Source organism: Manis javanica, chromosome 5 (genome assembly GCF_040802235.1).
Source record: "Manis javanica isolate MJ-LG chromosome 5, MJ_LKY, whole genome shotgun sequence".
Taxonomy (NCBI): Eukaryota; Metazoa; Chordata; class Mammalia; order Pholidota; family Manidae; genus Manis; species Manis javanica.
Window position 1 is genome coordinate 131,494,174 of NC_133160.1, and position 15,304 is coordinate 131,509,477.

Consider the following 15,304-nt stretch of genomic DNA (forward strand, 5'->3'; position numbering starts at 1 on the left):
GAGTATTCCCTCCTCTTCTATTTTTTGGAAAACTTTAAGGAGAATAAGAATTATATCTTCTCTGTATGTCTGATAAAATTCTGAGGTAAATCCATCTGGCCCAGGGATTTTGTTCTTGGGTAGCTTTTTGATTACCACTTCAATTTCTTTGCTGATAATTGGTTTGTTTAGATTTTGTGTTTCTTCCTTGGTCAGTCTTGAAAGGTTGCATTTTTCTAGGAGGTTGCCCATTTCTTCTAGGTTTTCCAGCTTCTTAGCATATAGATTTTCATAGTACTCTCTAATAATTCTTTGTATTTCTGTGGGGTCCATCATGATGTTTCCTTTCTTGTTTCTGATTCTGTTGATGTGTGTTGATTCTCTTTTTCTCTTAATAAGTCTGGCTAGAGGCTTGTCTATTTTGTTTATTTTCTCAAAGAACCAGCTCTTGGTTTCATTGATTTTTTCTATTGTTTTATTCTTCTCAATTTTATTTATTTCATCTCTGATCTTTATTATGTCCCTCCTTCTGCTGACTTTGGGCCTCATTTGTTCTTCTTTTTCCAGTTTTGATAATTGTGACATTAGACTATTCATTTGAGTTTGTTCTTCCTTCTTTAAATATGCCTGGATTGCTATATACTTTCCTCTTAAGACTGCTTTTGCTGCGTTCCAAGGAAGCTGGGGCTTTGTGTTGTTGTCATTTGTTTCCATATATTGCTGGATCTGCATTTTAATTTGGTCATTGATCCATTGACTATTTAGGAGCATGTTTTTAAGCCTCCATGTGTTTGTGAGCCTTTTTGCTTTCTTTGTACAATTTATTTCTAGTTTTACACCTTCGTGGTCTGAAAAGTTGGTTGGTAGAATTTCAATCTTTTTGAATTTACTGAGGCTCTTTTTGTGGCCTAGTATGTGGTCTATTCTGGAGAATGTTCCATGTGCACTTGAGAAGAATGTGTACCCTGTTGCTTTTGGGTGTAGAGTTCTGTAGATGTCTATTAGGTCCATCTGTTCTACTGTGTTGTTCAGTGCCTCTGAGTCCTTATTTATTTTCTGTCTGGTGGATCTGTCCTTTGGAGTGAATGGTGTGCTGAATTATCCTAAAATGAATGCATTGCATTCTATTTCCTCCTTTAGTACTGTTAATATTTGTTTCACATATGCTGGTGCTCCTGTGTTGGGTGCATATATATTTATAATGGTTATATCCTCTTGTTGGACTGATGGAATGAGCCCTTTATCATTATGTAATGTCCTTCTTTATCTCTTGTTACTTTCTTTATTTTGAAGTCTATTTTGTCTGATACTACTACTGCAACAGCTGCTTTTTTCTCCCTATTGTTCGCATGAAATATCTTTTTCCATCCCTTGACTTTTAGTCTGTGCATGTCTTTGTGTTTGAGGTGGGTCTCTTGTAAGCAGCATATAGATGAGTCTTGTTTTTTTATCCATTCAGTGACTCTATGTCTTTTGATTGGTACATTCAGTCCATTTACATTTAGTGTGATTTTTGATAGGTATGTACCTATTGCCATTTCAGGCTTTAAATTCATGGTTACCAACGGTTCCAGGTTACTTTCCTTACTATCTAAGAGTCTAACTTAACTCACTTAGTATGCTGTTACAAACACAATCTAAAGGTTCTTTTCTATTACTCCTCCTGTTTCTTCTTCCTCCTTCATTCTTTATATATTAGGTATCAAATTCTGTACTTTTTGTCTATCCCTTGATTGACTTTGGGGATAGTTAATTTAATTTTGCATTTGCTTCATAATTAGCTGTTCTACTTTCTTTACTGTTGTTTTATTACCTCTGGTGACAGCTTTTCAATCTTAGGAACACTTCCATCTATAGCAGTCCCTCCAATATAGACTGTAGAGATGGTTTGTGGGAGGTAAATTCTCTCAGCTTTTGCTTATCTGGAAGTTGTTCAATCCTTCAAATTTAAATAATAATCTTGCCAGATAAAGTAATCTTGGTTCCAGGCCCTTCTGCTTCATGGCATTAAATACATCATGCCACTCCCTTCTGGCCTGTAAGGTTTCTGCTGAGAAGTCTGATGTTAGCCTGATGGGCTTTCCTTTGTATGTGATCATATTTCTGTCTCTGGCTGCTTTTAACAGTCTGTCCTTATCCTTGATCTTTCTCATTTTAATTACTACATGTCTTGGTGTTGTCTTTCTTGGGTCCCTTGTGTTGGGAGATCTGTGGATCTCCATGGCCTGAGAGACTATGTCCTTCCCCAGATTGGGGAAGTTTTCAGCAACTACCTCCTCAAAGACACTTTCTATCCCTCTCTCTCTCTCTTCATCTTCTGGTATCCCTATAATGCAAACATTGTTCTGCTTGGATTGGTCACACAGTTCTCTCAATATTCTTTTATTCTTAGAGATCCTTTGTTCTCTCTGTGCCTCAGCTTCTTTGTATTCCTCTTCTCTAGTTTCTGTTTCATTTATTGTCTCCTCCACCATATCCAACCTGCTTTTAATACCCTCCATCATGCTCTTCAATGACTAGATCTCTGACCTGAATTCATTCCTGAGTTCTGGGATGTCTTTCTGTACCTCCATTAGAATGTTGATGATTTTTATTTTGAACTCCCTTTCGGGAAGAGTCACGAGGTCCATATCATTTAAGTCTTTCTCGGGAGTTGTATTAATAATTTTACTCTGGACAAGGTTCCTTTGGCCTTTCATGTTTGTATATGGCGCCCTCTAGTGTCCAGAAGCTCTATTCTGGAGCTGCTCAGCCCCTGAAGCAACGTTGGGGGTCACAGGGAAGCAATACTGGTGCCCCGTTCCGTGAGGTCTGCTCTTTTCTCCAGGTGTGTGCAGTCTGATGCTGTCCTCTTTCCTGTTGCTCTCTCAGGATTAGTTGTGCCAATTAAATTTTCTAATTGTATCCAGTTTTAGGAGGAAGCCTCTGTCTCTCCTCTCACGCCACCATCTTTAATCCATCTCCAGAATGGTGGTTATTCTTAAGTGAATAGTGACTGGGAGGAGACATGAAGGATCATTTCTGGGGTGTTAGTAATGTGGTTTTTTAATTTTTAATTTTATTTTTTCCAGCTTTGTTGAGGTAGTTGGCAATTAATGTTAACAGTGTTTCTTTTCTTATTATTAATGTATCAATTATATACAATCTTATGAAGGTTTCACATGAGCAACATTGTGGTTACTATATTCACCCATGTTATTGAGTTCCCCCCCGAGACTCCAACATATTTTGAATAGGAGTTTCAGGAGAGGTTAGAGGAAATGTGGAGGCACAATATTCAAGGTGGTAATGGTTGAGATTATCTCAGAACTGAAATAGGATATGAGACCTAAGGCACACCATGGGCATAACAGGATAGATGAAAATAAATTCATACCTATACACACTGAAAAGAAACTGCACAACAGAAAGAGGTCATCTTAAAAGCTACTGAAAGAAGAAGACAGATTATTCTTCTCATTAGTGGGGGGACACCAGGAGGCCAGAGAATAACAGCTTCAAAATTCTAGGGATTGTATCTGTAAATGAGAATTCGGGTTAGCTACAAGTAATAGAAAAACCCCAAATAGCAACCACTTAAACAAAGGGAAACTTTATTTCTCTCTTATGTCCAAGTCCATTCAGGACTACTATGATGGCTATCCTGTCTGTGCATTCCATCTTTCAAATCTGTGGTCCCCAGGATATGTCATGAGTCTCATAGACCAAGAGGGCATTTCACCATCAGGCCATGTTCCTCACAGCTGGATGGAAGAAGAGGTAAAAGAGAAGTAAAGGGCACACTTGAGTTGTCTACTTAGGAGGGATCTGGAAGTGGATTTACAAGTCCATCTACATCCATTAGCTAGAACTTAGTGACATGGCAACATTTAGAGAGGATGGAAAAATGTGTCTTCATTTTGTTGTGCCCAGTTACAAATTCTATTTCTGTATAAAAAGCAGACAATAGGTATTGGAGGACAAGTAGTTAGGAAAGGAGTTTGAGGTATTTTTTAAAGGTATTATTGATATACATTCTTACAAAGGTTTCACAAGAAAAACAATATGGTTAGTACAATCACCCATATTATCAAGTCCCCCCCATACCCCATTGTAGTCACTGTTCATCAGTGTAGTAAGATGCCACAGATTCACTATTTGCCTTCTCTGTGCTATACTTGCTTCCCCATGACCCCCATGTTATGTGTGCTAATCATAATATCCCTCAATCCCCTTCTCCCTCCCACCAACCCTCTCCCACCCCTCCCCTTTGGTAACCGCTAGTCCCTTCTTGGAGTCTCTGAGTCTGCTCCTGTTTTTTTTCTTCAGTTTGGCTTCGTTGTTATACTCCAAAAATGAGGGAAATCATTTGGTACTTGTCCTTCTCCACCTTACTTATTTCACTGAGCATAATATCCTCCAGCTCCATTCATGTTGTAGCAAATGGTAGGATTTGTTTCTTTCTTAAGGCTGAATAGTATCCCACTGTGTATATGTACCACATCTTCTTTATCCATTCATCTACTGATGGACACTAGGTTGCTCCCATATCTTGGCTATTATAAAAAGTGCTGCGATAAACATAGGGGTGCATATGTCTTTTTTGAATCTGAGAACTTGTATTCTTAAGGTAAATTCCTAGGAGTGGAATTCCTGGGTCAAATGGTATATTTAGTATTAGTTTTTTTGAGGAACCTCCATATTGTTTTCCACAATGCTTGAACTAGCTTACATTCCCACCAGCAGTGTAGGAGGGTTCCCCTTTCTCCACATCCTCACCAGCATTTGTTGTGATTAGTCTTTTCGATGCTGGCCATCCTTACCAGTGTGAGGTGATATCTCATTGTGGTTTTAATTTGCATTTTCCTGATGATTAGTGATGTGGAGCATCTTTTCATCTGCCTGTTGGCCATCTGAATTTCTTCTTTGGAGAACTGTCTGTTCATATTGTCTGCCCATTTTTTAATCTGATTATTTGCTTTTTGGTTGTTGAGGCATATGAGTTCATTATATATTTTGGATGTTAACCCCTTGTCAGATATGTCTTTTACAAATATATTCTCCCATACTCTCGGATGCCTTTTTGTTCTGCTGATGGTGCCCTTTGCTGTACAGAATCTTTTCACTTTGATGCACTCCCACTTGTTCATTTCTGCTTTTGTTTCCCTTGCCCGGGGAGATGCATTTAGGAAAAAGTTGCTCATGTTTATATTCAAGATATTTTTGCCTGTGTTTTCTTCTAAGAGTTTTATGATTTCATAACTTAGATTCAGGTCTTTGATCCATTTCAAGTATACTTTTGTGTATGGGGTTAGACAATAATCCAGTTTCATTCTCTTGCATGTAGCTGTCCAGTTTACCAACACCAGTTGTTGAAGAGACTGTTATTTCCCCATCATATGTCCATGGCTCCTTTACCATATGTTAATTGACCATATATGCTTGGGTTTATATCTGGGCTCTCTAGTCTGTTCCATTGATCTATGGGTCTGTTCTTGTGCATGTACCAAATTGTCTTGATTACTGTGACTTTTTGGTAGAGCTTCAAGTCGGGGAGCATAATCCCCCCAGTTATATTCTTCTTTCTCAGGATTGCTTTGGCTATTTGGGGTCTTTTGTGGTTCCAAATGAATTTTAGAACTATTTTTTCTTGTTCATTGAAAAATGCTGTTGGTATTTTAATAAGAATTGCATTGAATCTGTAGATTGCTTTAGGCAGGATGGCCACTTAAAAAATATTAATTCTTCCTTTCCATGAGCACAGCATGGGTTTCCATTTACTGGTATCTTCTTTAATTTCTCTCATGATTATCTTGTAGTTTTCAGAGTATAGGTCTTTCACTTCCTTGGTTAGGTTTATTCCTGGGCATTTTATTCTTTTTGATGCAATTGTGAATGGAATTGTTTTCCTGATTTCTCTTTCTGCTACTTCATTGTTAGTGTATAGGAATGCAACAGATTTCTGTGTATTAATTTTGTATCCTGAAACTTTGTGCTGAATTCAGATATTAGATATAGTACTTTTGAAGTGGATTCTTTAGGGTTTTTATGTACAATGTCATGTCATCTGCAAACAGAGACAGTTTAACTTCTTCTTTACCAATATGATGCCTTTTATTTCTTTGTGTTATCTGAGTGCCATGGTGAGGACCTCCAGAACTATGCTGAATAAACATGGAGAGAGTGGGCATCCTTGACTTGTTCCTGATCTTAAAGGAAAGGCTTTCAGCTTCTCACTGTTAAGTCTGATGTTGGCTGTGGGTTTGTCATATATGGCCTTTCTTATGTTGAGGTACTTGCCCTCTATACCCATTTTGTTGAGAGTTTTTATCATGAATGGATGTTGAATTTTGTCAAATGCTTTTTCGGCATCCATGGAGATGATCTTGTCATTTCTGTCCTTTTTGTTGATATTGTGGATGATCTCGATGGATTTTCCAATATTGCACCATCCTTGCATCCCTAGAATAAATCCTACTTGATCACAGTGAATGATATTTTTTATATATTTTTGAAGTTGGTTTGCTAATATTTTGTTGAGTATTTTTGTATATACATTCCTCAGGGATATTGGTCTGTAATTTTCTTTTTCTTTTTTTTGTGATGTCTTTGCCTGGTTTTGGTATTAAAGTGATGCTGGCCTCATAGAATGAGTTTGGAAGTAGTCCCTCTTCTTCCACTTTTTGGAAAACTTTGAGGATGGGTATTAGTTCTTCACTAAATATTTGATAAAATTGCACTGTTGCATGGCAGTGTAGCCATGTGGTCCAGGAGTTTTGTTCTTAGATAGCTTTTTGATTACCAATTCAACTTTGTTGCTGGTAATTGGTCTGTTCAGATTTTCTGTTTCCTTCTGGGTCAGCCTTGGAAGGTTCTATTTTTCCAGAAAGTTGTCCATTTCTTTTAGGTTATCCAGTTTGTTACCATATAATTTTTCATATTATTCTCTCATGATTCTTTGTATTTCTGTGGTGTCCATAGTGATTTTTCCCCTCTCATTTCTGATTCTCTTTATGTGTGTAGATTCTCTTTTTTTCTTGATAGGTCTGGCTAGGGGTTTATCTATTTTGTTTATTTTCTCGAAGAACCAGCTCTTGCTTTCCTTGATTCTTTCTATTGTTTATTCTTCTCGATTTTATTTATTTATGCTCTAATCTTTATTATGTCCCTCCTTCTACTGACTTTGGGCCTCATTTGTTGTTCTTTTTGTAGTTTCATTAATTGTGAGCTTAGACTGTTCATTTGGGGTTGTTCTTCCTTCCTGAGGTAGGCCTGTATTGCAATATACTTCCCTTTTAGCACGGCCTTCACTGTGTCCCACAGATTTTTGCAGGGTTGAATTATTGTGGTCATTTGTCTCCATGTATTGCTTGAGCTCTGTTTTTATTTTGTCATTGATCTATTGGTTATTTAGGAGCATGTTGCGAAGCCTCCATGTATTTGTTGGATTTTTTTGTTTTCTTTGCATAATTTATTTCTATTTTCACACCTTTGTGGTCTGAGAAGCTGGTTGGTACAATTTCAGTCTTGTTGAATTTACTGAGGCTCTTTTTCTGGCCTAGTATGTGATCTATTCTTGAAAATGTTCCATGTGCACTTGAGAAGAACGTGTGTTCTGCTGCTTTTGTGGGTAGAGATCTGTAGATATCTGTTAGGTCCATCTGTTCTAATGTGTTGTTCAGTGCCTCTCTCTCCTTACTTATTTTCTGTCTGGTTGATCTGTCCTTCAGAGTGAGTGGAGTGTTGAAGTCTCCTAGAATGAATGCATTGCATTCTATTTGCCCTTTAATTCAGTTAGTATTTGTTTCACATATGTAGGTGCTCCTGTGTGTTGGGAGCATAGATATTTATAATGGTTATATCCTCTTGTTGGATTGATCCCTTTATCACTATGTAATGTCCTTCTTTGTCTCTTGTGACTTTCTTTGTTTTGAAGTCTATTTTGTCTGAAACCAGTACTGCAACTCCTGCTTTTTTCTCCCTATTAGCTGCATGAAATATCTTTTTCCACCCCTTCATTTTTAGCCTGTGTATGTCTTTTGGTTTGAAGTGAGTCTCTTGTAGGCAGTATATAGACAGGTATTCTTTTTTTTTTTTTATCTATTCAGTGACTCTATGTCTTTTCATTGTGCATTCAGACCATTTACATTTAGGGTGATTATCGATAGGTATGTACTTATTGCCATTGCAGGCTTTAGATTTGTGGTTACCAAAGGTTCAAGGATAACTTCCTTACTATCTAAGAGTCTTACCTAACTCACTTAGTATGCTATTACAAACACGATCTGAGGGCTCTTTTTTTCTCCTTCTTTTTCTTCCTCTTCCATTCTTTATATATTAGGTATCATATTCTGTACTCTTTGTCTATCCCTTGACTGACTTTGGTGGTAGCTGATTTAATTTTGCTTTTGCTTAGTAATTAACTGGTCTACTTTCTTTCCTGTGCTTTTATTACTTCTGATGACAGCTAGTAAACCTTAGGAACACTTCCATCTATAGCAATCCCTCCAAAATACACTGTAGAATTGGTTTGTGGGAGGTAAATTCTCTCAGCTTTTGCTTATCTGGAAATTGTTTAATCCCTCCTTCAAATTTAAATGATAATCTTGCTGAGTAGAGTATTCTTCATTCCTGGCCCTTCTGCTTCATTGCATTAAATATGTCATGCTGCTCCCTTCTGGCCTGTAAGGTTTCTGCTGAGAAGTCTGATTCTAGCCTGGTGGGTTTTCCTTTATATGTGATCTTTTTTCTCTCTCTGGCTACTTTTAATAGTTGGCCCTTATCCTTGATCTTAGCCATTTTAATTATTATATGTCTTGGTGTTGTCTTCCTTGGGTCCCTTGTGTTGGGAGATCTGTGCACCTCCATGGCCTGAGAGACCATCTCCTTCCCCAGACTGGGGAGGTTTTCAGCAATTACCTCCTCAATGACACTTTCTATCCCTTTTTCTCTCTCTTCTTCTTCTCATACCCCTATAATAAGAATATTGTTCCATTTGGATTGGTCACACAGTTCTCTCAATATTCTTTCACTCTTAGAGTTCCTTTTTTCTCTCTGTGCCTCAGCTTTTTTGTATTACCCTTCTCTAATTTCTATTTCATTTATTGTCTCCCCCACTGTATCTAATCTGCTTTTAAAACCTTCTATTGTATGTTTCATTTCTGATACTGTGTTCCATAATGATTGCATCTCTGACCAGATTCATTCCTGAGTTATTGAATATTTTTCTGTACATCCATGAGCATGTTTATGATTTTTATTTTGAAATCTCTTTCAGGAAGATTCATAAGATCTGTTTCATTTCACTCTTTCTCTGGTGTATGTAGGATTTTGCTTTGTGTCAGTTTCCTTTGATGTTTCATATTTGTATGTGGTGCCCTCTAGTGCCCAGAAGGTCTACTCTCTGGATCTGCTCAGCCCCTGGGGCAATGTTGGGGGTGGCAGGGGAGTGATGTTGGTGCCTGTGGCAAGGATAGAGCTGTTTCCTGCTTCCCAGCTGCTATGCCTGTCTCCACTGCCAGAACCAGTGGGCTGAGTACACAGGTATCAGCCTCTATGCTTTGCATTTGTAGCTGCTGTAGGTGGGGCTTCCCTCTGGCTGGTCTGATGCCAGGGCAGGGTTTTCCGGTATGTGAGCCAGATGCAGGCTGGCCAGGAGGAAGGTGCAGCAGGCTGCCTATCATGGTGTGGAGCCTTGGAGCCAAGTAGACAGCCAAGGGGCTGGAGCACTTGAAGATCATGAAAGTTCCCAACCTGTTGGGCAGAGTGCACCCAGACAATTTTGTCTACCTGTCCTTTCTCCTGAGCAGTAAGTTCTGTGCAATCCTTGCCCCTTTAGCAGTCCTCTCACTGTTAGGAAGTCTCTCTGACTGCCTGCCTTTCTTTTGTCCCAGAGCAGCTGGATATGAATCCCTGTTTTCCACAGGTGAATGGAGTCTCAGTCTCTCCAGGTATTCTGCCTGTCTTAGCTTTACAAGCCACCTAATTACCAGAGCACCATGCAATGTAGGTTTGTGTTCCCAGAGCAGATATCCAGAGCTAGGTGTTCAGCCATTGAAAATGTTCAGATCTAATTCTGATGTGGCTCAAAATATTCCATGAAAAAACCTGAGTGCAGGGAGAAGAAAATGACCTACACAGGTGACTGCCTGTGCCATATGAAGGAGGGGAAGAGGGAAAGTTCAGATTGCTTGTCTCAAACGAATAGGGAGGGAGGTAGATCAGTAATCATGACTATTGTCTAATTTACTGGGACAACAAAGCTCAAACCCAGTAAAGAATATTTAGGAGTGGAAAATGAAATGAAACTTTGCATATTAGATCTCATTAGTGACACTTAAGACAAACTTAAGAAGATGCAAGTGTCAAAGGTTAAATATTTCCTAATAATAAATGTGTTGATTGTAGAATACAAAACAATTCAAGGAGAGCATTCCAGATAAGACATAGTAGTTTCAGACATATTTTAGAAATATGTCCCAGGCCTCCACTCCCTCCCCGTTCCATTTCTCTTCCTTCCCCCAGTGAGTTGGGGAAGGGCTCGGTTTTCGCCAGGTCACAGCTTTTTTATGTTACCCTGTTCCGTGAGGGCTGTTCTTTTCTTCAGGCATATGCAGTCTGGCACAGCCTTCTTTCCTGTTGCTCTTTCAGGATTACTTGTATTAATTATATTTTTGTATTATATGTGGTTTTGGGAGGAGGCCTCTGTTTCACCTCTTACACCACCATCTTTAATCTAGGTGTAATGATTTAAAGCTCACATTCTGGAGTCAGGCAAAGCTGCATAAAATGTCAGATCTACAAGTATGAACTCAGTGAGATTATTTAAACATGATTGAGTGAATCATTTAAGCCCTCTGAGCTACCCCTCATCTGCAAAGCCTCTCCATCCAGGCACCTCTCTTGCAGGATGGTTGTGTGGATTGTGAGTAGCTTCACACAATGCCTGGCACAAAGCACATCCTCAAATCACACAAAGAGAGACACGGAGATGTAATGAAAATGTGGCTAGAGAGAATTGCTGAGTCAAAAGACTTTTGTCATAAGGGGAGACAGGGAGTAGGAAAATGCTGGATTCTATAATCCAGCTTTGGCACATGGGACTTCCTGTTTAATACCCTCACACCGTGCATGAGAACAAGCTGCACTGAGCTCTAAGCAGCCTTCCAAATGCAGTCAGCCATTGAAAATGTTCAGATCTAATTCTGATGTGGCTCAAAATATTCCATGAAAAAACCTGAGTGCAGGGAGAAGAAAATGACCTACACAGGTGACTGCCTGTGCCATATGAAGGAGGGGAAGAGGGAAAGTTCAGATTGCTTGTCTCAAACGAATAGGGAGGGAGGTAGATCAGTAATCATGACTATTGTCTAATTTACTGGGACAACAAAGCTCAAACCCAGTAAAGAATATTTAGGAGTGGAAAATGAAATGAAACTTTGCACATTAGATCTCATTAGTGACACTTAAGACAAACTTAAGAAGATGCAAGTGTCAAAGGTTAAATATTTCCTAATAATAAATGTGTTGATTGTAGAATACAAAACAATTCAAGGAGAGCATTCCAGATAAGACATAGTAGTTTCAGACATATTTTAGAAAGAAGGTGTTAAAAATTTGCAGGAAGTAAAAGAGTACAATAAATATGAGATCACTCCAGAGGTCTTTGTTCATCATTTTAGAGAAAGAAAATAGGCCTGGTAGTGGAAAATTCCACTGGGTGCTTTCAAATTGCCATTCTGCCTTCTTCCCTAGAGCCTAGAAAGGTTCATGCATTCATCCACTAGGTTTGGATTGTTAAAGGTTCACTGAAAAACAGCATGGAGTAATTAATATGGCAGAAACTCATCAAGTTGTCTCTGGAAGGTCAAATGCATGATGCACAGAATACAATTAGGAGGTTAAACTGGCCTGTCAACTTTTACATTATTAGCTGTTTGTAGGGGTCAATACCTTTCAAGGATATCGGCTGAGGAGTGAAATTTCTAGGGAGCTGGCAGAACTGGTCAACCTTTTGCATTTGCTTTAATCATTTAAGACAGACTCATTTTTAAATCCCTTAAAAATAATAAAAATACATGACATCTTTAAACAGTCATGAATAGACTAAGGAGAGTTCTCTAGTCAGTAATAAGTGAAACAGGCAAATACAGCCTCTAAACTTAAATCTTCAGTTCAATTCTAGCCAAATTAAAGTGCAATAAACAAAATTTTCTGGCCTCTGTACTCCTGTCCCATCAGGCCTTTGGAAAAAAACTGTCACTTCCACAGTAAACTGATTTTGGAGATGAGAAGAGGGTATAGAAGGGAAATGGGACATCTGAGACTTTGTTCTGACACCCCAAGTTCTGAAAGTGTTTCAATGAAATTAGTAACTCTGTATTAATTTTTCAATCAGAATTTTCTAAAGAAAACAATTTTGAAGTGGAAAAATGGGTATATGTGCATCAGGATACAGGATCAGGAAGAATGAGGACATAGCTGAAAAGAGAGAGCTAGTTTAAATGTATGTTTTTGGAGGGGTTGGACAGAAAGAAGGAGAAGCCGCCAGTCACACTGCTTTCTCATGGCCAAAGGACCCAGTGACTGACTGTCACCAGTTCCACCCATCATTAAGACTAGGTTTCTAGTTAGAAATAGATATGCATATATGTACTTATATATATGAAAAAGTTTATAGATACATATACACTATTTACTGAATATCAATTATGTGCTACATACTGTTTCAAGCATTTTAAATATATGATCTCATTTAATTCACAAAACTCTAACAGAGGTAGGTGGTGTCCCTTTTCACTAAGTGGGAAACTGAGGCATCTACAGGTATCTAGCTTGCTCAAGGGAACCCAGCTAAGAGCTGGACTCCAAAGCCTTTGCTTCTAACGCCGCATCATGCTCTTACCCAAGCAGCACGTGGCCCTCTGTCTGAAAAGAGGGGCCTTCACCGAGTGATGGGTAACCAAGTTCACCATGATTTCTTTATATCCTAACTGACTTTGGGAATCCTTGACACCTCTAAAGGGTCCCAGGATACCTCCTCAGATTTACCCATCTCTCCTCTTTCTAGTTGGCCTTTTGCCAAGACTGCTAAAGAAAACCAGACAAAACAATGTAGGAAGAAAACAAAAAACAGGCTTTATTCATTCCATTAAAATATAGGCCTCTCAATGCAATGGGTGCCTCCAGAGATTTCATGCCAAAAACTTGAAGGCCCCATGACCCTCTTTCTTAAACCTATGTTCCTGTTCAATTTTGACTGTGACCCTTTTCCTGGCAGGAACAAATCTCCACTGGTTCTCCTTTGCTGGTTATGAGAAGGCCTGTTTTAAAGTTCATATTCCTGAGACCCTTGGGTGTATCCAGTTCTGACTCATAAAACACAATGAGGAATTTACAGCACTGATTTCTGCCATAGGCATAAAATTAGCCTCCTAATTCCATGTATACAAGGGTTTTTTTTTTTCCTCGTTACTTCTTTATTAAGCCCCTCATGTCACAGCAGGAGGGCATGCTGATGTTTTTGTACCTCAGAAACTTAATGAGATGGTGAGCTGGTAGCTTCCATCTGCCCCTCTCCCTGAACTGGGCCCCGACAGGTGCCACCCTGCGCCCTGCCCTCTGGTTGAGTTTGGCTGCCAGATGGGAGGAGAGCTGCAACGGGAGCGCGTCGGCTCCTGTCCTCCAGTGCGGGCTTCTGCTTCCCTCTGAGAACCCGCGGCCCCTGGCGGCAGCTCTCTCCAGTTCCCTTCGCTCTCCTCTCTAAGCCCTGTCTAACCCCTCTAAGGGCTGATGGTTCCCTGCCAGCACTAGGCACTAGTCCCACCTCTTGCGTGTCTCCCTAAATCCTGTCCCCAGCTTTGTGCATCATCCTTTATTAACCCTCCTAAATGCCCATGTGGTGGGGACCATCTCTCCTGCACTCTGATGGGTTGTGATGGTCATTCATGTGATTCAAGATAGACAGATTAATAATAAATACTGGGAAGCACTTCCATCTTTAGGGTGTATATGAGGGACTGAGCACACAATTTGAGAAGCCAGAGACCCTGGATGAACTCCAGAAGAATGTTCTGGTTTCCTCCAAGACTCCTGGTAGGATGATCATATTTACTTCTCTAGTGTCACTGTTACATTTCTGCTTGCTTCATTTTGGTTTTTTAATGGAGTTATACTGAGGGCACAGGTAGTTCTTGTGACACTCAGATCAACTTTGTTCTGAAGATATCTAGACATCATTGTGCCTGTATGACAGCCTCATTCACTTCATGGAGTGTTTTCTCCCCACATGAGGGGAACAGTCACTTGCGGTGAAACCACGGGCAGTCCAGGGCTGAGGTCGGGCTCCAACTCTAATAGCGTCACTGGATTAAGTGGGCAGTCATCTTCACACCAGGGATCTAAAGATGAAATTAAACCACCTCAAAACCTTCAGTGCAGGCGGGAGGCCAATCAAACCATGTATTTGCCTTCCAGGAAAAAAGCCACAACTGCTTCAGAAAGAACCTGAACCTGGAATGGGATTTGTTCTGCTCAGTGTTCCAGGCCAACCAAGCCTTCTGCCCCTTCCTGTGACCCAGGAGGACAACTCATAGAAAGAAGGAAAGCATCACGTTTGGGATTTTTACATGAAGAGAAAGAAGAAGAGGATACACTGGAAAGAAGGATACAGCTGGAAAGAAGGGAAAGTTGGACTAAAGGTGAAGGGAACTCTCTTGTATATGACCCTCAGCATCCATGTGACTTTGCTTCCTCTTCTGTAGAACTGGATGGCTGAATGGCCCTGCCACATGCCAGCGCAAATGAGATGGAGACAACTGAACAGGTGCATCCCTCCGGCGGCACAGCACAGTGACTAGGAGGCTGACTCAGCCAGGCCACCTGGGTTTGGCTCTGGCCTCACCCCCTTGGGAAGTCGGCCAGTTGCAAGTCCTCCAACCATGTCAATTTCCTGACCTGGAAATTGAGGGTAATATCAGCATCTCTCCTCAGAGTCACTGAAAGAATTAAGTGAGTCAATGTGTGTGAAATGCTTAGGAGGACGCCTGGTACAGGGAAATGCTAATGGTATCTGGTATTGCTAATGCCAAGGTAGTGGGGGCTGCAGGGGTGGGGTGGGACTCCCTCACATTACTTCTACCAGGAATTCCTGTTCCATCCAGGTGTAAAACTGTGGGAACCCAGCCTTGCAAAGTTAGTCTAGTTTTTTGCACACCAAGTTGTCTGTGGGGTCCATTAACAGCTCTGACACAGGACAGTTTGGTGAGAGTGAAACTGTCTGCTGTTGATTTTTTCCCCCCTCATTATCTGAAACGAACAGTTTGCAATACATGATAATACCACCAGA

At 40.0% G+C, this 15,304-nt stretch overlaps 1 long non-coding RNA gene across 1 annotated transcript in view; it reads left to right on the forward strand.

Moving 5' to 3' along the window:
* LOC140849403 (uncharacterized) overlaps positions 1 to 15,009 on the forward strand; it is a 76,312-nt gene extending 61,303 nt beyond the window's left edge. Inside the window, exon 3 of the long non-coding RNA XR_012131151.1 lies at positions 14,434 to 15,009. This is a non-coding gene — a long non-coding RNA (uncharacterized lncRNA). The remainder of the gene's footprint in view (positions 1 to 14,433) is intronic.
* The last annotated feature ends 295 nt before the right edge of the window (positions 15,010 to 15,304 follow it).